At 41.6% G+C, this 22,379-nt stretch overlaps 2 long non-coding RNA genes across 2 annotated transcripts in view; one reads left to right on the top strand and one right to left on the bottom strand.

The window, feature by feature from the left end:
* Positions 1 to 9,185: 9,185 nt before the first annotated feature.
* LOC141727007 (uncharacterized) lies at positions 9,186 to 17,578 on the top strand. Its single transcript, XR_012577985.1, has 3 exons — positions 9,186 to 9,403; positions 14,796 to 15,418; positions 16,412 to 17,578. It is a non-coding gene; the product is annotated as an uncharacterized LOC141727007 (long non-coding RNA).
* The window catches only part of LOC113459174 (uncharacterized), a 51,423-nt gene continuing 42,173 nt past the window's right edge, over positions 13,130 to 22,379 (bottom strand). The window contains exons 2-3 of the long non-coding RNA XR_003380117.2: positions 16,016 to 16,145; positions 13,130 to 15,073 (exon numbers count right to left, since the gene is read on the bottom strand). This is a non-coding gene — a long non-coding RNA (uncharacterized LOC113459174). The remainder of the gene's footprint in view (positions 15,074 to 16,015; positions 16,146 to 22,379) is intronic.

Genomic DNA, 22,379 nt, shown 5'->3' on the forward strand with positions numbered 1-22,379 from the left:
ATAGGCACAAGTCTATGGGGTCTGACAACATACATCACAAGGTCCCGAGGGAACTGATGATATTGCTACCAAAACATTCTACACTGTGTTTGAAAGGTCACAGTGGTCAGGTGAAGTCCCTGGTGACTGGAAAAAGGGAAATACCACTGTTACTTTAGAAAGGGGAGAAGGGAAAATCCAGGGAACTACAGACCAGTAAGCCTCACCTCTGTGCCTGGGAAAATGATGGAGCAGATCCTCATGGAATCGATGTCAATACACATGCAAGACTAGGGGGTGATCTGAGACACCCAGCATAGCTTTCTTTACTCAGGGCAAATCATGCCTGACCAATCTGGAGACATTTTGTGATGGAATAATGGCAATGGTCAACAAGAAAAGACTGATGGATGTCACCTACCTAGACTTCTGTAAGGTTTCTGATATGGTCCCATACCACATCCTGATGTCCAGACTGGCGAGACATGGATTTAACAGATGGACTCTTCAGGGGATAAGGAATTGGCAGGATGGATGCCACCAGAGCGTTGTGCTCTCTATCCAGGTGGAAGCTGTGACAAGTGATGTCCGACAGGGCTGGGACTGGTGCTCTTCAGTGTCCTCACCAATGGCACAGACAGTGGGATTGAGGGCATCCCCAGCAGGTTTGGAGATGATACAAAGCTGAGCAGTGCAGCTGACACAACAAAGGATGGGATGTGTTCCAGAGGGGCCTGGATAACCTTGAGAATTTGGCCAATGAACTTCATGAAGTCAACAAGTGCCAGTGCCAGGTGCTGCACCTGGGTTGGGGCAATCCCAGATGTAAATACAGACTGGGAGATGGGCTCACTGAGCACAGCCCTGCAGAGAAGGCCTTGGGGGTTCTTGTGGCTGAGGGGTTGGGATATGATCTGGCCATGAGCTCTTGCAGCCCACAGGCTCAACCTTATCTGGGCTGCACCAAGCAGTGTGGCTAGCAGGGCAAGGGAGGTGATTCTACCACGCTCTATTCTGGTGTCATGAGACCCCACCTTGGGACTGCATCCGTCTCGGGGGTTAGGGCAGGAAAAACATGGGCCTCTTGGAGCAGAGGAGATCCCTGAAGATGATTACAGGGATAGAGCATCTCTTCAATGAAGACAGGCTGAGGGAGTTGGAATTGTTTCAGCCTGGAGAAGATTTGGGGAGGGTTAACCTCATTGTGGCCTTCCAAAATTTAAATGGGGCTAAAAAAAAGTGGATTAATATTTCATAAGGTAGTGACAGGACAAGGGGCAATGGCTTTAACTGAAAAGAGAACCTTTAAACTAAAAGGTTTAAATCAGATATTAGGAGGAAATTCTGTACAAGAGGCTGGTGAGATACAGCAACAGGCTGCCCAGAGAAGTTGTGGAAGTGGAAGCCTCCTCCCTTGCAGTGCTCAAGACCAGATTGGATGAGGCCCTGGTCCGTTTGAGTGGTGGATATAGCAACCCTGCCCATGACAGGAGAATTATCCTGTCCCTGACCACACAAACCACTGATTCTATTGATTCTGTAACTCTAAGGTTAACACTTAACCATGGTTCTTCTTTTGAAAAGGAGCAGAACAGGAAAGGGATTGTGTCGGAACGCAGGAAATTCCTCTGGCTGCCCTGGAGGGCTCAGCCCCTGCCCAGGGGGCTCAGAGACCTTGGCACAGAGCCCAACACCCCTTTGATTTAGCCCTTGGAAAAAACGATTACCAACCGTATATGAAGAATTACAAGCCAAAAAAGTTTAAGTAGAGTGATAGTGCATTTATCATGGGGTGAAAAAATAGATTTTTGGGGTTTTTAGAATGGGGGTTCAGATGGCAAGATGGAGGGGTCTGGGCGTGTCCAGCCTTTCTCCTTCTTCTTCTTGGCCTCCATCTTCTGCTGTGATGTTGGCACTTTTAGATTGGTTTAGAGTAGAAGCTCACTGTCTCACATAGGTCATAGGTATTGGAAAGTTATTGTAAATATTATATACATTTACAATTGTAAATATTGTAGTTTTTAGTATAAAAAGACAACACCACCCCAGGGGAGGCAGAGTGCCTCTGTCTGTCCTGCTGGATGGACCTCAGCGGGTCAGAGAAAGAATATTATAGATAAGAAACAATAAACCTTGAGACTGAGAACTGAAGAGCTCTGATTTCTTTGAGCGCTGGGCTGGGAAAAGACACTTTCTAATGTATCTCAGGGTCACTCTGACCAGCAAGACATCCCAAAAGAATTGCAGGGTAAGAGAGAATAGACCCAGGAAGCAGAGGAGCACAGCAGGAAAAGAAATAAAGTCGGTAGGTGTAGCTGAAAGCCCTACAGTATGCCTAATTTTCCTGTGTCTGATCATGTCACTTGTTTCAAAAGCAACACAGGTACCTTCTGCAACATTTTGTTCCCATGATATAGATCAATTTCATTCTTGTGAAAATATTTTACCCAGACGGTGACACATTTTATTTGAGTAATGTTCCCTTGACCTTAGCTGGACAGTGAGGTCTTCTGATTATCTTGCTGAACGAGGGAAACAGCAGAATGTCCCAGTTACAGAATTTGTTTTTAGGAGTCTGATCTTTCAGCAAAGGAAAATAGACAACCAGGTTTTTATCTTTTTTTTTTCTTCTCTTTTTTAAACTTGCCCTAAATAATGATTTCTAACTAGAGAGTAGTAGTAGAGTAGATATCCTGGCTAGTAACCTGGGAAAGAGAGGAATTATTTTGGCTGCCTGCCTTCACTATCTTCCCACTACCTTGATTTCCCCCTCTTTGTTCTCAGTTGTGCCTAAGCTGTAGTTGCTGCACCCTGCTGTAGATAATATTGATTTGGGCCTAGGTTTGCAGTGCTTAGACACTTCTTGAAGAAAAGCTTTTGTGCATCTGCAACAGTGTAGAGATACGGAGGACTTGCTTCAGGTAGCAAAGCACAGTTTAATATCCATCCTCTGCCTGCAGAGGCTGTGGGGTCAACACAGCTTGTGTGTAGCTGGGTGTGTAGTTTAGTTATTTTTAATGCTGTGCCTGAGGACAGCAATCTTATGCAAAGCCTGAGACAATCAGCACAGGTGCTGGCTGCACCCTCCATCAGCACAAGGGTTCTGCAAAGTTGGTTGCTAGGCCACAGAAGCTGTATTTTTGATGGTACTCAGGCTTTCCTCTGCCCGTCATGTCATGTCATGCCATGTCATGTCCATCTTGTCATCAAGGAACACAGAGTCAATCTTGCAAGAAGCAACAGCAGAGAAGATATCCAGGCCAACTCACCTAATCTTATTTTCCATTGTCCTTCAGCAAAGAGAGTTCCTAAATTTAGTATCAAACAAAAAGCTTCCAAGCAGAGGGCTTCCAAGCACATGATAGCTCTTAATGTTCAGTAGCAGCACAGAATGTTGTTTTGTGGCAGTCTTTTAGAGCTTTATATGCTATTTTCAATGTGCTTCTTTTTTTAACATTATATTAATATTTAATTGTAATTAAATACATTGCATGCTACATTAGAAATAATTTAGTACATCATTTATATATACATGAATATTTTAAACCAGGCTTTCTAGAGGAGAAAGGTGATGAAATAATGTGTGGAAATGTGCTGAAAAACTATACTAATTTTTCTGTACCCTTTGAAAATTTTGAACTTGTCAGCTGATTTCAGCAAACTTGATCAAAGAACAGAGGTTTCAAAGAAGAATTGCTTTAAACTTTTAATAAAATGTTTCTCTCTGTTAGATGAAAGCAAAACACTCAAATCTGAGTCACTGTGAGTGGAGAAAAAGTGTTTACACTCAGACCCTTGATTGGACACCAGAAATCAAGGTTATCATCCCGTCACCATATTTTCCCAAATACGGGACAAACTTGTTTATATTGGAAACTTGTTTATATTGGAAACCTTCTGCCACATAACAGCACTGGTGTGGTGTACATAATTTCCCTGAAATTTGTTCAGGTCTTACATATTCTTCAAGCTCAGTTCTCTCCAGAAAGTTCTTTGGGTAATTCTCGTTGTCTCTGTCCTAAGTGAAAGTTTCATACCTGCTCAATGCTTTGCTGAAATCCAGACAAAGGAACCCTAGCGCATCTCCTCTGTCCAGAAAATGAGTGATTAGAGAAAGACACCAATTCAGCCAGCCATGAGGTATATATGATAAAGGCACAAACTGTGCATGGTTTCTTCTTCCCCTTTAAAAGCGCTCCTCTGTTCACTGTGCTCTGCCATTGGCTTGACTACAGGCCAGGTGACAGTCTGTGTGTTTTCTTGTCCTTCAAGCCCTACTGCTATATTGGAGTCTCTGTATAGAGCTCCTGATTTGATAGGTTTATATCAGATATCCTGATTTGATACATTTATAGAAAAGTTTCAAAAATCTGGAAAGGCTGCAGCAGGGTTCCCATCTATCATCAGACACAACAGCCTTAACAAATCTGGAAAAGCACGGCATCTGGAATACAAGCATTCAGATAAGGAGTCCGTTCCAGGTTAGACTGGAGTTTTATTATGTGGTTATGTAATTTCAGACTGTGGCTGCAGACACTTACGCAAAGAAATAGAAATATATAAAGATCTTTGTCCAAGATGCCTTTCACTTTGTGCCAGAAGTCTCTACTTTGGAGATGTTTCTTTCACAGAGAAGTTTTGGTAGAAATGACAAGATAGCCTTCATTTACAGTGATGGATTTCTGCAGCATAACTTTCCTGTCTGACCTCATTCCAGAGTTGGCAATATGTTTATCTGCACCTGTAGCTCTCCCTTACATTGTGCAAATTTACTTAATTTCCCCTTATTATCATTACTCCTTACTAATAGAGCTCATCAGCGTTATATTTTTGCATCACCCCTTTTCAGCTGTTTTGATCCACACAGTTATTAAAAAATACAGACTAGTTTGAGAACAGCCCAAATCTTCTCCTCTTGTCTTCTCAAGCCTGAAAGCAGCCATACCATTGTTCTTAAATGCAGGACTATAGATCAATCATTACTGCTGTATGTAGATAGTGTCTTGTCAGAAATATAGGACTTAATTCTCAGAATTCTCAGAACTGTTGTTCCCATTAAAATCAGATTCCTTCCATGTCCATTATGGTGAGTTATGCAAACTTGTTTGGCTGGATGTATGTGTCTCCATCCAGACTTCTAGTGGGCACTGTAAGCAAGGAATTATTACTGTTCTTAGGTGGATATCTGAAAACTGGCCATGTGATTTGGGCTCTATATATAGTAAGTTCTCTCTGCAAGTGGAATGATGAATGACTCTGCCTGAAGTAGAATATAGGTTATGTCAGATGGACCCAATTACATTTAAAACTATGTCAGCAGAATTAGTTTTTAATCTGTTCAGTGCTTCACCTATGTATGAAACCCTGGGATGTTGGTCTGTGTTTGCATCATAGTCTTTGAGCTTTGTCCTTACTAGTTTCTGATTACCTGACCTGATATGAACCAGAGGACCTCGGGAGGGAGAGAAAACACTGATCTAAGTCAAATAGCACCGCATTTCACCCAAACACTGTAGTGGGGCTTCCTAGATTTTGGTTCTGCCAAAGACTTCTGTGTATCTCCAGTTTCAGATAAGCTTCTGCCACTCACCCCTATTTTGTCTTCCTACTCGAGAATGCAGGGTCTCTGGCTTGAAGACTGCGCAACACCAGCCGTAGGGGGACCCTGTTTATTGTTACTTAGCAAATGAACACTCTCCTTTACAAAGTGATAAATTTTGGGCAGCCAGTGTTCCTACTTTTATCTGTGTTATCTCAGTCTCAGTCCTTTTTCTTCTGTGGTACATTCACCTATCAGAAAGACTGTTGAACTCAAATTTTCCACAGAAGCTTGAATATTTGTATCTTAGTTATATGTACCAAAATTGACAATACTATAGGAAACCTAAGTGAGAATCCCATGATACCCTTTTGAACTTGGTGATCTTAAGGCTGCTTTCCAGCCTAAAAGGTGATATAATTTTACATTGTTTGGTTAGGAGACAGTGTCTCAAACTCAGTTCTTCATGATAAATAAGCTCAGTGGATGCTAGCCAATTCAATTCCTACACATCTATTTACAAAAACCAAGGTACTCAGCCATTAGAAATAATATACACTTGCATGTGTATTTTTTATATATTTAAATAGGTGAATACTTCTTGGGTCTTCTGGAAGGAAATTCAATTTAAATTGTATTCATAAATAGTTTCTCAGACATTTGAATAATATTAAGCCACATTTTAATTGTTAATATGTAACTTTTATAAAGCACAAGACTATTTTAACTCTTTATGAGTCAGTGCTTTAACAAAACAACTGCCAGGCAAGGCCTGAAATCGCTATTTCTTGACTAGGATGTGACTGCATTGTAGAAGGAGATCTGAAGACAGCTTGAAATATGAGCAAGGCTGATTTAGCATTAGAGATGAGGCAGTCTTTCCTGATAAAAATAGGTTTGCTGCAATGTTACCAGTTTAGTCTCGTGCCTTGTAATGTTTTACAGTGTAATGGCAGTTCAAGACAGAGACCATTCACACACTTTTCGATCTGACCCATCTTGTCTGGGAAGCAATATGTGATTGGTACAAGAATAAGAGAAGTGCTGTGTTGTTCTGCTGTTTCTCCCACTCTGTGTTACAGTTCAGGACTGCAGTAACAGCGTGGCTCTGCTCCTGCTTGGACATGGAGCGCAATATTTTCAGGTGTGCCCTGACAATCACAGGGAAAGCTTTAATTTGTTCTGCAGTGAAGGCACCAATCACTTACAGAAGCTGTTCACAGCTAAGTTTTCTTTATTGAATGCTTGATTGCAAAGTTTCACTCTGGTGCTTCTGGGGGAGCGTTGTAAATTGTTTGTAGAATTTGCCAGTATTGGCCTTTGTGGGTGAATTGAATTAAACTCTCTCCTGCATGTCCCTGAGGCACAGCCATGTCAGGACTGATCTGGGGAGGAATGGGGATGCATTTGTTGATGGCAGCTGAGTTAATTGGTCTTGTGATAGTTTAACAGAGGAAAGGCCTGGTAGAGGAGTGCCAGGCTTCTCCCCTTGCTCTCAGAAAAGTCAAGGGAAATTAGTATCTGCCAGGAGATTTGGTTTTTCAGAGTGAGTAGTTTTTAGGTGAGCTTGTACATTCCAGAGACCCAAATCACACAATCCTTGGAGGCTGTTTTTTCAGTGATCATGGGTTGAAAATGTTGGAAAATGCCTCTCTGATCTTCAATGTTAGATTTAAAATTGGGATGACCTCTGGAAGGAATAGGATTGATGTGTGCAAGCAGCTCAGTTTCCAGCACGTGGCCATTGCATGTGCACTATTGTCCTGTAACATGATCAGAGCCTAATTTTCCTATTTTACTGTGGCATGGAGATTATATGATCCAGTGTAGTACCCATATAAATAAATAGACTCAGCTAGTGTTAGAACAAACAAGACAGAGATGAGAGAAGTGACCTTGCCAAAAGTTCCGCTTTGGCTGCATGGTGAGGGAGTATGTGCTGACTTCTGCATCTCTAGTCAAAAGCAAATCTCCTTTTTGTGGGCATCCTTTTGGATCAACTTTTTCTCTTTGCTCTGTTGCACCTCCGCCTTGATTTTTCTAGTGACTGTAAGTTTGGCAAATACTGCAGGTTTTGGATTACAGCACCACTTGAAAACTGTGGAGCAAAACCATAAGGAAAGTCTGAAGAGTCCCATATTTGCACATGGACTGTCAAGTTATGGAAGGGTGTTCTGGATTCTTGGAGCAAGCAACTTTGCACTATTTTATTCTTTACTAAAAGGCAAAGTGAAATGTAATAAATATGCATACAGGAATTCAGTTTGTACTACTGATTCTGTAACTACCCAGCTCGGGAATCAATAGGTGCTTTTTGACTGTAGGCACACAGCTGTAGCTCTGTCACAGAAATCGACATATAATTTCATAGGAGATAGAGAGGCTGGAGGTGGGGGTAATATCAGGCTGAATGGTAACAATCGATTTAAAAAAGATATTTGCTGCAATCTTTTTACTAGAGGAAAGCAAGGACAATCAATGTTAAGCAACGTAGTTTGCTGCAGCAACCTGCTAATGTCAGCACGGTCCCCTTCTCTTCCTGTTTGTTTCAAGAGCATAGGTCTCTGGCTGGAGTGTTAGGATGTGTCCTTTTTCCTTTCATTTGTGTGGCTTGGCTGCCCTAGTGCCCTCCAAGAAACTGAGAAAATACTCCGTTTTTTCCTCTTACTGCCTTGTACTTTTAGGACAGTTGTTGGTCCTACATGCTGTGCATTTCCTACTAGGGTTCTAAGGGCTGCTGTGTCCTCTCTCCTATCCATAGCTGCTGCTTTTCATTGGTGTATTGGGATATTCATTAGTGTATTCCATTAGTGTATTAGAAAGGGGACACATGGAAGAGTCTGGATAGAGAAACAGAAGCAGCTATGAAGGCTGGCACTGCAGTTGTGACCAGGCTGCACGTGTTGGAAAGATTTATCTGTGAACAGATAGCCAAATCACAAAGAATAAACTTCGACTTTTAGATAATCCCTCAAGTTTTCCAAACAGTTTCCAAACCAGATTGGTACTGATGTGTGGAAGATATTTAAAAAAAAATCAAACAGCAATCTCCTGGAAAAGCACAAATGTGGCTGTGTTTTTTATCTGTTGTTTTCAAAATCACTCATCTTGAAATGCTCAAAGGAATACCTGAGGGACAGATCACCACCACAGTGAAAGTTTCTTCATTTTTTCAATTCCTCTGTTCTTACCCACTCTCATAGGCAGAGCTTTTGCTCTGACATAGGCATTGCCTGAGGCTTTGTTCTGGATTTGTCTGAACTAGAGTTAATTTTCCTCACATGTCTAGTATGGGCTGTGTTTTGGACTTGTGTTTAACTCAGAGCTGATAACATAGATATAGATGAGCAGAGCTTACATAGAGCCAAGGCCTTTCCTGCTTTTTGTACTGCCAGACTGGTGAGGAAGTTGGTGGTGTATGTGAGGGTGGGGGGAAACACAGCCAGGACAGGGGACCCAAATTGACCAAAGAGATGTTCCATACCATCTGACATCCTGCTCAGTGTTTCAATATGAGAGGAAGAAGGAGGAAAGAGGGGGTGTTTGGAGTGATGGTGTTTGTGTTGCCAAGTCACTGTGAAGTGGGATGAGGCCCTGCTGTCCTGGAGGTGACTAAACAGCTGCCTGCCCCTGGGAAGCACTGAATTAATTTCTTGTTTTGCTTTGCTGATGTTTGTGGCTTTCGCTTCCCCTGTAAATTGCCTTTATGAAAAAAACAACAGTTTTCTCACTCTTATTCTCCCACAGCCCACTGTCTGAGCAAGTGGCAGTGTGGTTCTTTGGTGTCCGGGCTTAAACCACAAGTGGCATACAGGTATTTCAGCATTGAAGAAACACAGTGTTTCAGCTTAGAGCTATGAGAAATGGCAGGAACATCTTGTCCTGGTAAGTGTTTTCTTTTTTTTTTGCAAACTAGCTTCTAGAAAATGGTATAATCAAGAGAAGTAAACCTCTTGTTTATGCCTAGCATAACATGAAATGTACTGCTGCACATGTTTGTATTTGCCCTGCAGGGTATCTGTTGTATCCCTTTCAGCACTCTGCATTAGCAGCGATAGAGGAAGAGCAGTTCAATAAAACCCGGAAAGCTTAAAAGTCAATCTTGTCACATAAACAATGAGTGTGCAAGGATATATCATTGCTATTTATTGCATTTTTAATCATTTTTTCTTAAGTACAAATAGAAATATATATATATGTATTTATAGATACACGCACTCAACACATATTTATATGGATTTAACGTACTTTGTTTGAAGCAACTCTGCTGATCAAACTCACTGCTGGACTAGTAATGCTCTTTAGCATAGGGTGAAGAGAGTAGGATGAGTAAGCAATAAAGTGAGTACCTCTCTGCTATTTCAGAGCCTGCTTCTGGCATGTGGCACTGTACTTGGAGAGTTAGGCCCTACCATCACTTTCCCACTTGTGATTTGCCCTGTGCTTCTCTGCAGGTTGGAGAAAAGAAGCCTATTCATGGTTCCAAAAAACTGGCATTATCACATGGGCCCTGTGCTGAGCAGCCAACCTGACACTGTTTTCCCTCATCCCACAGCCTCAGGGACACATGGGCATAGCTCACCACATCAGCAGTGCTGTCTGTAAGAACATGGATAGTCACCCCAGAATGGCTTTTTACTTCTGTTTGTAAACAACAGGGTTTGGAGTGCGATGACACAGGACAGTTTGCGCATGGTTACTTCAGGCAAACATGAGAGAATGAGTGAATATTATGAGTGATATGAGTTCTGTGGTCATGTGAAGAATGCTGTCTGCTGCAGGCAATTCTGAGCCTGCTATTGCTTCTCCAGTGCTTTGCTATTTGTCACTTCCACAGTGTCCACCTTACTGTGCTGCAGCAATGCTTCCAAAGGACCTTGAGTGAGGTTCTGCACAACAAAATTTAAATCAGAAAAAGTTTCAACTTAAGCATGTCTACATTTAAATGCAAAGTAAACAACAAACTAGAGATGGGATGGCTGACACATATACACACACATACACATATATAGAGAGAGGGAGAAAGAACTGCCTGAATATTGCAGATTTTTTTGATATAACAGCATTTATGGAACTTGTCTGGTGATTAAGGTACCTAGAAACAGCCAAATACATATCCCTGGGAATATTTACTTTCAAACATGACCCATCACATTTGCTTGTTTGCCTGATTGTACGACTGCTGGGATGCTGTCAGTTCTGATAAAAGGTGGCACTGCCCAGCCATTTGATGTGAAGCCCAGGATGGGCTGCCCGAATGTTTCCTTTTTTAAAAAATTCTCATGACCCAAAGTGCCCTCTGTTTTGCCTAGATTTTACCTGTGATAAATCCTCTTTTGGGCCCTTGTGAATGTCACAGAGCTGTGCAGAGAGTGGATTTTCTTACAGAATTCACACTGTGATCTACTAGATCTATAAAAAGAGCACATATACAAATGCATGTATATACACACGTAGACACACACACATACACATACATATATTGGCAGAAGGAAGGTAGCATCAGACAGATGTGAATACAAGGACTGAAGGGCAGAGCAATTTTACGCCATGGCAATCTCTTCCATAGATCATTTGTGCTACATGGGAAGTCTGTGTCATTATCCAGACAAAATGACATGTCTGTCAGATGTGTCTGCAGCGATGGACTGCCCGCTATCATTGCTTCCCAGATAGCAGCTCGATTTATTATCAACAACATCACCACTGCCATAACTCTGCTTCATGCTGCAGCCTGAGTGGCTGTGATTCTATAAGATGTGACACTAAAGTTATGTAACAACAGTACACACCACAAATGGCCTAGTGGGACTTGATATAAGTGTAATCCATGGAGATTTACTGAGGGATTCATGAACAATCCCTCAGAACAATCCCTCAGTAAAGGCATGTCAGCATTTTCCTGTGTTTTCTTGGAGGAAGAGCTAAATGGACAAATTGGTGCCAAAGTATGTCTTTATCTCATAACATTGAAATCCCCAGGGGGAAGTTTTGTTTGTATCCAAAAAATTGTCAGTACCACTTTGAAAAGAATTTCTGTTGCCTCCTTTTTTTCCCTTTTGTTGTATTTTAACTGTGCTGTGTCAGCATTGCTTTGTTGTCTGACTTTGCAGCAAAAGGGAAGGCTAATTCCATCAGCCAATAAACAGTGTGATCCTTATGTAAATTTATTCTTATCATGCTTTTGACCAAGCTCAAAAACCTCTTATACTCTCTGCTGACAGTCAGAAGGCTAGCAGTGCAGAGCAAAGAGCCAGCAAAACAAAAGTGTCTAAGCTGTGGGTTTGAGGTGAAATTATCTTTTTATTTTTTTGGCAGTTGTGTTATTACCAGCTTTGTGTGTGCTATCCCTTACAGAGATCCTGATATTTGGTGTCCTGTGGGAGAAGGTGGAATTTCTGCAATTAATAACTGTGCAGTAAGTTCTCACTCCTCTCCTCCTCCTTACATCACTTCTGCACCCTGGGCTGATGACCTACCACTGAGGATGTGAGCAGCGCAGCCTTTCTTGGGCTATTATCTTACTGATTCTTTCCCAGAGACAATTCATTTTCTTATGGGGAAGATCTATCCGATTTAGATCTAGGAAAGGACAAACTCTTCTTTCTTCTGCTAGAGGGACTATTGAGCTTACTTCCATCTTATGCTTTGCTTGGAAGTTTCCTGGAGGCATGGTGCAAACCTTCTAAACCCTGATGGATAGTGAGGAAAGACTGGGGAAATGTAAATAGCTGCACTAGGTTGAGGGAGGCTCTCACAGTTGGTAGGAAGTCCTTTGGCATTCTGGTTCCACTGTTTTTGGCTTCCTCCTGGCAGAAACACAAATGGCAAGTTGAAGAACATTTCACAATGTGCTTTGGATTCATGTAGGCAGTACTCTTCTGAACTAAACGTGGGAGGGAGGGAAGGAAGATGGAAAACTCAGCCATCTGTCAACATTTTTAAAGTCACATTGAGAAGGGACATTTTTATTCTCAGGGCTTTCGGAAAACTTTCCCTGACAGCACATTTCACAGAGGACTCTTTCTGACAGGGACTGCTATCTATTTAGTGACACATCTGGGGAAGAAGATTGCACTGTGCAGAGCTGAAGTTCACTGCAGGGCTATGAGCAGTTCAGGGAAGTGGAAGATTAGAGGGAAAAGAAGCTTGAAGCCATTCTTTTCACTTGACTCTCACACTAAAGTTCATTTTTAGCTGGTGTTTACTCTCTGGGAATATCCACTATCACTCAAAAAGGTTCTGAAAACCTACGGACAGATTTTCTAATGCATTTACTGATAATAATTAACAAACTGAAAAAAAACCCAACTGTCATGAAGAAAACTAAGCACTTACTTCCCTGGTATTACAACTAACCCTCCCAACCTGCTCTGTCTCCCAGCTTTTTGTGTTTTTCTAAAAGCATGCAGAAGAAAAAATAGTTAACAGAATCATCTGGGTGTATTTTGCTCTTCAGGGGCAAAGAATGCACTAATAGCAATGATAGTATTAGGACACAAAAAACAGACCTTCTCTATTTCTTCCTATATTTACTGTGATGGAGCACACAGTTTCTCGTAATGCATTGTGCATGGATGTGAAAAAAAACCTTCTGAATTTCCTGATGTCCAATACTAAAAAATATTTTTTATGTCAAGAAGGAAGCATATCAAGGAAGTAAAGGAAGAATTTTATTGTTAGTATCATTAAAATATTGAGACATTATTTAGTTTTATTTCATTTCTAATTGTTGCAAAAATGAAGGACCAGCAATGTAGCTGGAGTACTGCTCTGAAATTGTCACAGACACGCAGACACAGACACACACACAGAGTCTCTGCTTCATTTAACTCCTTTCCTTGATTCTGTGCTCACCCTTCTACTGGTCCCTGGTATTCTAGAAATTCCATACTGGTGGAGGTCACAGGGAGCTTTCAGCACCCAGAGTCCTTTGCCAGGAAGAATGTTCATGTTATGAATTCTTCTTTGTCCCTCTAGGATCACTTGGGATAATCTGTATATGTTGATGAGATACTGCTCTCTTCCTACACTGGTCTGCAGCTCCAAGTCACATCCAAATGAAATACACCCTGGGCCACCTCAGTATGTTCTCTGTTCTGTTCTGTTCATGACCCCTGAACCCAGCTTGTCCAGCTCCGGGTTCACACTTCAGCTGACCCTGGGCAATGTGTTTGCAGCTGTGCTCCTCCGTGCCACATGCTGTGTCCGTGCCACATGCTGTGTCCTTCCCAAGGCCTCTGCTGTCCTGCCAGGCCTGGGTGTGTCAGCACTTTGTCACCACGTTGCTTTGTACAAACCTCATTGCACTTGGAGCAGCAGCTTGTCATTGCTGTCTGCGCAAAGGCACGTTCGTACCACACCAGGAGGAGCAAAAGTAAAAGAGAACAGGCACAGGCATCTGATCAGCCAGAGGAATTGCTGCCACAGCCAAGAGAAGCAACATAAAGCCACAGACAGGTCAAGGAAAGTTCAGAGAGGGCAAATGTGAGAGGTCTCAGTTCACAGGTCTTGCACATTCTTGTCATGATTACAGTCTAATTTACTAGCGATGCCAATGCTCTGAAAGAGGGTCACACACAGAAGAGAGAGAACAAGCAGCAATACTTGGTCAGCTTTGTGCTGGAAGTATCCTGGCTTTGACAGCATTGGGTGGGAAGATCTAGAGAGCCTGGAGGCAGGTTCAGCTCTCAATTCCATGTTAACCTTCATGCCTGCTTTCCAAGCTGAAAATGCAAGTAAACAGCCAGAAGAGGAAGCTAATTTTCTTAAACTCTACTTAGAAATATCTGGTCCTGAAGGCATATTGAGAATGTATGGTGCTCTACATGGGGACAGGGGAACAGCAACCTGTGTTCAGGCCATTGTCTCACCACAGGCTCCCCATGCACGCTCAGCTCAGTCACCTGCTCTGTCTGTGGTACACTGCCCACCCTGTAGGCATCTTGCAGCAGGCAGTGGAAAGGTGAGAATGGAAAGCTGGGTCACCAGGGGCTCACTGCAGCTGCTGGAATCAGGTAAGTGCAAAGGCGGATGGACAGGCATGCTGGAAACGTAGCATGCACATACACACAAGCACAGAAGCCTTGTTTACACAGAACTGCGTCCATCTGTCTCTATGTACATGGACCTTCAAATGGCATTTCCAGCTTTTGGAAACTCTTAATATTATAATGTTACTTCTGTCCTTTATGACAAAGATAAGAATAAAATTAGTTGCAAAATCCAAGCATTTCTGGGTAGACTGTTCTTGAAATGTTTCTGCCTTTCTTCTTAGGTGGGATTTCCACTGAATTGCTACAGCCTAAGCACTACAGAATTTTGTGTCCTTGAACTCCTCTTTCACCTTCCTTCCCTCATTCCCTCTCCAGTGAACAGGCTGTTTAAAGCCCTGCAGAAGATATAGTCACAGAGCTATACACAGGATGGCTCAACTGTGCTGCAACATTATTCTGGTGAAGATCATGGACCAGGGAGAAGCGCATAAGGTGCTGTAAGGTCTGCAAATGTGACATACCGGTGTATCTGTGCATTCTGGTAGCCAGCTGTGACCTGCTAGGAAGACAGAAACATGAAAAATGGCAGAAATAAGAAACAGTTAAAAGGAGAGCACTTGTTTAAAGAAGATGCTAATAAGTGATGGCTTGCTGGGAAGACAATGACACCATATGGTAAAGAAAACCTGCAGACTCCCAAGGGAGTACTTCTGCTCCTAGCCCAGCCCTCTCTAGCAGCCCTGCTGGATACAGAAGAGTTGAGTTCCCCATCATCTCAGCTGGTGTCCTTAGTGTGGGTCCTGACAGTCTACTCTCCACACCCAATCTCATCTGTGGGCAAGAAGAGCCACAGAAGGACCAAGAAGATATCATGCCATGGCTCTCCATTCTCAACCAGATCCAGGTAGACTCATTTGTCCTGAAAACCAGTTACTGGGAGGCCACTGTGACTGAAGGGCTGAGTACCAGTGACTCGAGTGGGACTGCAGGTCACAGCACGTGTATCTACTGCCAGCTGCTGGCAGAGAGTGTTGTACCTTCCGCAGGAGAGTGAATGAGTGTGCACGTGTGTGGGGAATGTCTGTGTGGTGTGATTAATTGACAATCTTCAATCTCAACCAGCTGGAAAGTAGAGGGGCCTCAGGTCCGGGCTTCTTTGTGGGGAGACCTATGATTTTGGGATGGGAGAAGCCCATGAGGAGGAGGGGGCTTGTCTGTCTGTGCCTCTGTCTGTTTGAGTCCCGTGTGCAGGCGCTGTGAAGGCAGCTTGAGAGTGTCAGTGTGTGTGACTGCCCGTCCTCTGCGTGTCCATGTGTGTCATGCTGGGGTACATGCTCTGATTTGATTCTGGCCCAGCCTGAAAAGGAGAAAGAAACAACCCCATTCCTCAGCCTAGGCATGGCCCAGGGCACTGGGCTGGGCTCTGGTAGTTGCTCCTGACCGAGTCCATTTTCTTTTGGCTGTGCACTGTCTCCGAATAAAGCAGTACTTCTGTAGTTACCTGTGAACTACTCATGGAAGATAACTCCATGCTTTTGGATGAGAAGTAACAGCAAGTCATCTGCACTCCTGCTCTCTTGGGCAATTGGGTCTCCATCAGGTGGGCCCTAAGACATCCAGAGGATCCTAAACTGTAAAGAGAGAGGCTCAGAGAAGGTTGTATCTGAAAATAAAACATTTTAAAATGAAATTGCTCTATTTGCCAAAGCAGGGGGTTTCAGGACCTCTTCCTGATATGCATAAATTTTAGTGAAGTTAGCCAATGTGTTTATCATTGGAACCTCATCTCTGTTCATGCATGGAATTAACTGCAGTCAGTCTAGAGTCTGATGGACTGAAAACAGAGTACTTGGGAGAGGCAGAGGGTTTAAATTTACCTGTTTTACTGGTCCTTCAGGGTAAGAAGATGACTACCTGCTTCCCAATGGCTGATGTGAGAGAACGAGCACTTGAGGTGTAGAAGCTGCACTGCCATTCCTGCCTGCTGCTCTCTCTTCCCTTTTTCTGTACAGCAAAGTGATACCATGTGGACACTCTAATGAAATTAGTCTGTTTATGTGTCCATTCATGTTCACCCAGACATTGCACAAACACCAGAAATCTGGAAAGCAGTTTTCAGGCCATGGAAGGCCAGGAAGAGATCAACAGAGTCTGAGAACATACAGAAATTTTCTGGTGCTGTCATCTTCCTGAAACATCTGCTGTGAAGTGCTTATGCTCCAGTTTTATTCTTGATTAGCCCTTTTTCTGTGTCAGCTTTATTCTATTTTTATTGGTTAGAGTACAACTCAGAGCTCAAATAATTTCTCAGATTAATAGAAGAAGAGTATTTCTATCATTCAAAACAGGAATGAAAGAAAGGAAATGTCAGCACTTTTAATATAAGGTTGTGGATTTCATGGGGGCATCTGCTTAATTAAAGAATTTTTAAAGTTGTGACATCATTCTAGTACTCTCTTTGGTCTCTATGCGGTAGAAGGAAAAATAAAAACATAATAGTTTTTCATGCCTTCCTGTGCTAAATGTCACTGTGAATAGGCTTAAATGTGCTCTCATTTCTTGGTCGGAATTTTATTTCCAGGCCATTTGAGCAAGTAGTTACTTAGATTTGTCTACTGTCACACAGCATGGCGGAGAGGAGCGGAGTGTTACTTCTGCAGTATCATAAAGAAGTGGAGCACTCATTCATATTCATAATTAATGGCACAAACAGCTGCACATGCTCTGTCTGGCTCCTCTGAATTCGTGTTAGCTTCCTTGTTGACATACACCCAGTGATCACTTAGCTACTGCTGAGGAACAGGAAATGTTTCCAGGTGACTCTGCGGAGATTCCCTGCCAGACATTGCACTCCTTTCCAACACAAGCGCTTCTTTCTTTGCAACAAACCAGCCCTGAGGCCAAGCACATCCAGAAAAGATGCTCTCAAGTGTTCACTGTTCAAGTCTGACTTATGAAACAATAAATCATGAAGAAATAAAGATAGAAATTCAAAAGCTGTGTTTTCCTAGTGCATCTGAAAAACAACCCAAATTCTCCCCAGATTCTCATCACTAGGGCAGAAATGTCCCTCTTATGCTTTGCCGCTGTGCAAAGTGGGAAGTGCAGAGGTGTCTGCTTCCATGGAAAACAGGATTCTGGGCATGACACTGGGCCCAGGGCATCTCTGTTAGCTGCAGCCTGGCACTCCTGCCTATGAAAGGGGCTGCCAGCCCTATACTCACATTTCAAGCCTATTTCCTCAGGTCCTCCTGCCAGTAGTGACTGTTTGTGGCTGCTTTCCTGTTTTCTGCTGAACTGCTTGTCTTTATCTGCTCATCTACCAATGTGCTGCCATTCAACACTTCCCCTCCCATTTCTAGGGTACAGTGGTGCCTGCAAGAAAATGGGAGAATCCCTGTGTCAGTAATTCTTTAGCAAAAGGAGTGGCAAGGCACTGCTCTTGCTGGTGCTACAGTTCAGAGACAGTGAGAGAGCCATGGACAGGCTCCTATAATCCCAGCTGCTAGTATCTGTAACACTTAAGTCTGTCTTTGGAGTCCTTTCCCTGAGAGAGCACTCCTGACCCCTATCTGACATAGTCTGGTGAAAAAATAGGGGAGAAGGGAACTGTGAAAATTGTGTTGCCCATTTCCCACCCTAGGCAACATGGATCTGCATTCTACTTCATCTGCTTGTGAAGTTAAGGTTGAAAAGCCTGGTCTAAATGGTCCCTATCTGGCAGTGAGACAAACAGTTTATATTTGTGCTGTTTCTCTAGCTTTACTCTTGTGTTAGCTTTTGTTTTACCTTTCACATCTCTTTTGGTTGCATTTCTTTAATAGTTATGAAAAATTGCATTCCCTTCTCCTAGTTTCCTTCTGCAAAGCCCTCAGCTATATTTGGTAGTTTTCCATATTTCAGTCCCAGATCTCAAGGTTAAGCTATTTCACTCTTTGAAGGGCTGCATGCCTCATATTTACTGGCTGAACAGCTACGGATGCCGCTGTAGTTTTTTCAATTCATGCAGAAGCATTCCCCCTGCTTCTCATGGCACTGAAATTGTGGAATTTTTAAGTGTCTTCCATGTCTTTGATCACATGATTAAATCAAGCAGACAGAATGCATACTTTTGTTGGGATGTCCATGCTATATGGTTCACTATCCAGCCAGTCATGGAAAATGGTTCTCTAAAATGAATTCTGAACACTTTAAACCTGATGAAATCTGTAAAATCTTTTTTCTTCTCTGCCTTTCCCATGTAAATTCTTTCCTAGTACTAAGTAAACAGTTCATGTAGACTAGGGTTTTAAGTAACTTCTTGCCTAGCAAGGAAGAGCAGTAATCTCCACTAAAAAACATCATAGAAATCTGCAAGATACAAGAGCACATTCTTCCATTTGCCATCTGTCCTTTTCTTTGTTTGTTTCTCAGCAAACAGATGACTAAAAGTGCCTTTTTTTTTTTGCTTTTTACTTTACTGTCTTGTTTGCTTTTTAAAAATCTTGAGAAAAGGGCTTTTTTTTTTTTTCCCTTTCCACTGTTCCATCATTTACATCTGGACTCTGAGGTCTCTGGATACATGGATATGGGTTACATGAGTGTGGCTATACAGTATGGACAGGCTCTTCTAGACAGTCCATGCATGGAGAATGTAATGTTTAACACAAAATTTGTTCATTTGGACATACCTGATGTTACCCTGGAGTTTTCATTTACCCCAAAATGTAGATTCCAATTAGCAATAATACACTTGTTCAATACACAGCTCTATGAAAAATGCCAATGTGGTTCAGTTAGTATTCTCTGTAATATGCTGCCTGTTCCCAGTCTCACCAAGACAAGACACACACATGGGCTGGAGCGAGCTCTAGTCTATTGCTGTCTATGTTTTGTGCCTTAACTAACTTGACCACGATAAGTTGTTCAGTGTTCATGTCACAATATTTTAAAGGTTTTAAAGTGGAGTCAAAATCATGTTGTCATGTTGGCAGTTTTCTATAATGTATCCAAATCCATGCCTTGGTAGCAGGCCATAATTTTATCAGCAAATTGCAAAAACAGTGGTATTTTCAGCTGTATTTAATTTCTTCCCCTTATTAGAGAAAGTACTCTTTAGAGAACCCAAACAAATTTCAGCCATTTTTGATAATTTTGAACAAATGGCCAAAGACAGTACAATGAATTTCATTATTAAATTTGAGCTGGCTTGTCTGAAAAGGCTTAAGACGCACACCTAAATCAATCCAGTCTGAAAGCAGCAGAAGTAATTACATTAGTTCCTTTCCTTGGCTATTCAGCCTCCTGTTCAACTATAAAATTGTTGAAACTAATTAATATGGCACAACCATTGATTATAAAAATACCATATTTCTGAAATATGAGCTATAAATATATTTTAATTAAAATTGACATGCCAGTTCCTGGGTCTTAAATGAAATATGATTCCTTATTGCACAAATAGCCTGGAGTCAGGGAATGTTGTGAATTAAGAAAGCTCTATGATAATCTACGACAAAAGGGAATAAATCATAATTAATAATCTCTAGATTCCATAGAGCTTTTTTTAAAAGCATTATTAGAAAAAGAAACAAGATGGGAGACTCAAAAGAAAACTCAGAGGACTTGTAAGAGGAAAAGAAAATGAATTGAAAATTAATATTGTCGATTAAAAACAAAAAGTAGGATAGATAATTATTGCGGGCATCTACCACTGAAAGTAAAGTCTAATCTCTAAGACTGACAATTTAAAAGGTCACAAGAGAGCTGTGGTCCTACAGTTATGGTATCACTTTTTCTTAAATTCAAAAGAGCTATGAAATTCACTAAGGAATACATGTAGTACCCAGTTCAGTTTGATGAAATAGAGTAAGATCTGCTGGGTAGCAATACACAGGGTATCTGAGAACAAATCCTATTTCTCTTAAAGAAGGCCATGGTAAAACTTTTCTATTCTAAATAGGAATGTATTGCACTCTACTGCCTGGCAGAAACAAGCTCAAACTTCCATTGTAAGCTTTTGGAGAGTTTGCAATCATGAATCAAGAGGATGACTTAATCAGCTTATGACTGACACTTGTTATACCCTGGAAATTAATGAGTGACTTACCTCAAAGTCTATGGAAAAACATACATTTTCAGTGACTTCAGTGAAGTGTGAGTGTTTCAGAGGTGAACCATGGTTTGTAGCACATGATATTTTGTGATATTGTTGGCCTATCTAAAACACTTCTGTTTAGAAACAAGAAAGACAAGAGGGGACAATTGTGCTATGACAGGTGTATATGCACTAGGTCTGACTAATACAAATAGCTTAAGGGTCCTCAAGGGCCTCAAAAGCACTGCCAGATTCACCAACAGATCTTTTCAATTACATATCACACTGTGACTTGACCGTAATGCCATTAGCTATCCGATTTTAATCCAATTTGCTGTCACTGAAGACTTCATGCATTGTCCTTCAGGTCTGTGTTCTGAAAGCTCTGACAGCCTGGGTGAAGCCAGCTCTCCCAACCTATTTTTAACACAGTTGCTTCTCTTGCTGAGCTTATAAATTTATTAATAGAGTTCAATTCTTTCAGGCTTTACGTGTTAATGGAAAATGAGACTTACACATCAAAAATCTCAGTTGTCAAGTGGCTGAACTTCAGGTAGTGACAAGCAGTGGCCTGGTTAGTGTGTGATAGCTGTCATAGCTACATTAAACTAGTAGTATCTGCAATTAAGTTGTGAAATCCATCTCCCTATTTTAACACTTTAACAGGCACACTCTGTCAGTATTGAATGTAGCAGGAGAAAATGAAAGGCAGATAATGGTCTGAGTACTATAGAAGTATTTTGGAGATTTTCTTAGGAAATATTGCAGGTGCTTGATTCTGCTGTTGATCCCATGCTTTAGTTATGTCATATCTCTACGCATCATGGAATAACGAGTCCAGCTTGTCTGTAGTCTGTATATTATTTACACATTCTTCCACGCCTATCAAAGCATATCCCTATTTATTAAATGTCCAAAGGTTAACGTGAGCCTCCATTTCATCAACAGCACCATCCTCCATAAATAAGTTTTCAGTCTAGCCACCAGCTTTATCCTGGCTGCTTTTGTAATAGGTTGGAGAAGAGATATCTTGATGATGTCTACAGATCTTTCTCAATTTTCCTGTGAACAGCTCTACTTGAACATTCACCTTTGTTATGTTGCACCTAAATCTTGATATCTGGAATAAGCTGCAGCTGTTTTGTAAGGTATTTGCCATGGAAATTTGTCATTTTTTCTCTGCAATATTTGACTACTGCTATCTATATCTGGTTTGAATCAACTTATTAAAAGATTTGGGGGATAAGATCTATTTCTTTCATTTTGTGGGATCATAGTTCATAAATTAAATTTTCTGCAAGCCAAAGCAGTAGGAATTTTATCAGCAATGACTGAGAAAATGAAAAGATGCAGTTGTTTGGTTTCAACTTTAAAATTTCAACCAATTTAATTCTGATGTGGGAAATACATCTCTTTTTCTAGTTTCATTTTGGTTTTCAGTATACTATTTGTAGTGGCTAAGCATTCTCAGCAGCGATGGGGCCTCAAAGTACAGAGAGATGCCCTGTCTGTTAGAGTGAAAGATAGACACAGCCAAACAAGGACCATTGCTTAGTGATGGTGGTGCTCTTGAGTCTGACACAAATGGTTTAAGGTCTCTTCTAGCTTGTTGTAGTTGATGTATGGACTTTAAGTAACTGTTATTTATAAGAAAGCACTCATAGCCACCAAATTATGTGTTCAGAATGTTTTGAGCTTTTTTAACTTGGTGTTTCCTGTTGGTTTTCAGTTTTCTTTTTTTTTTTTTTACTGAGAAGGAAGACAGATCAATTATGATTTAAGCGTTTTA

This window comes from Zonotrichia albicollis, chromosome Z (assembly GCF_047830755.1).
Source record: "Zonotrichia albicollis isolate bZonAlb1 chromosome Z, bZonAlb1.hap1, whole genome shotgun sequence".
In the NCBI taxonomy this organism is placed as follows: Eukaryota; Metazoa; Chordata; class Aves; order Passeriformes; family Passerellidae; genus Zonotrichia; species Zonotrichia albicollis.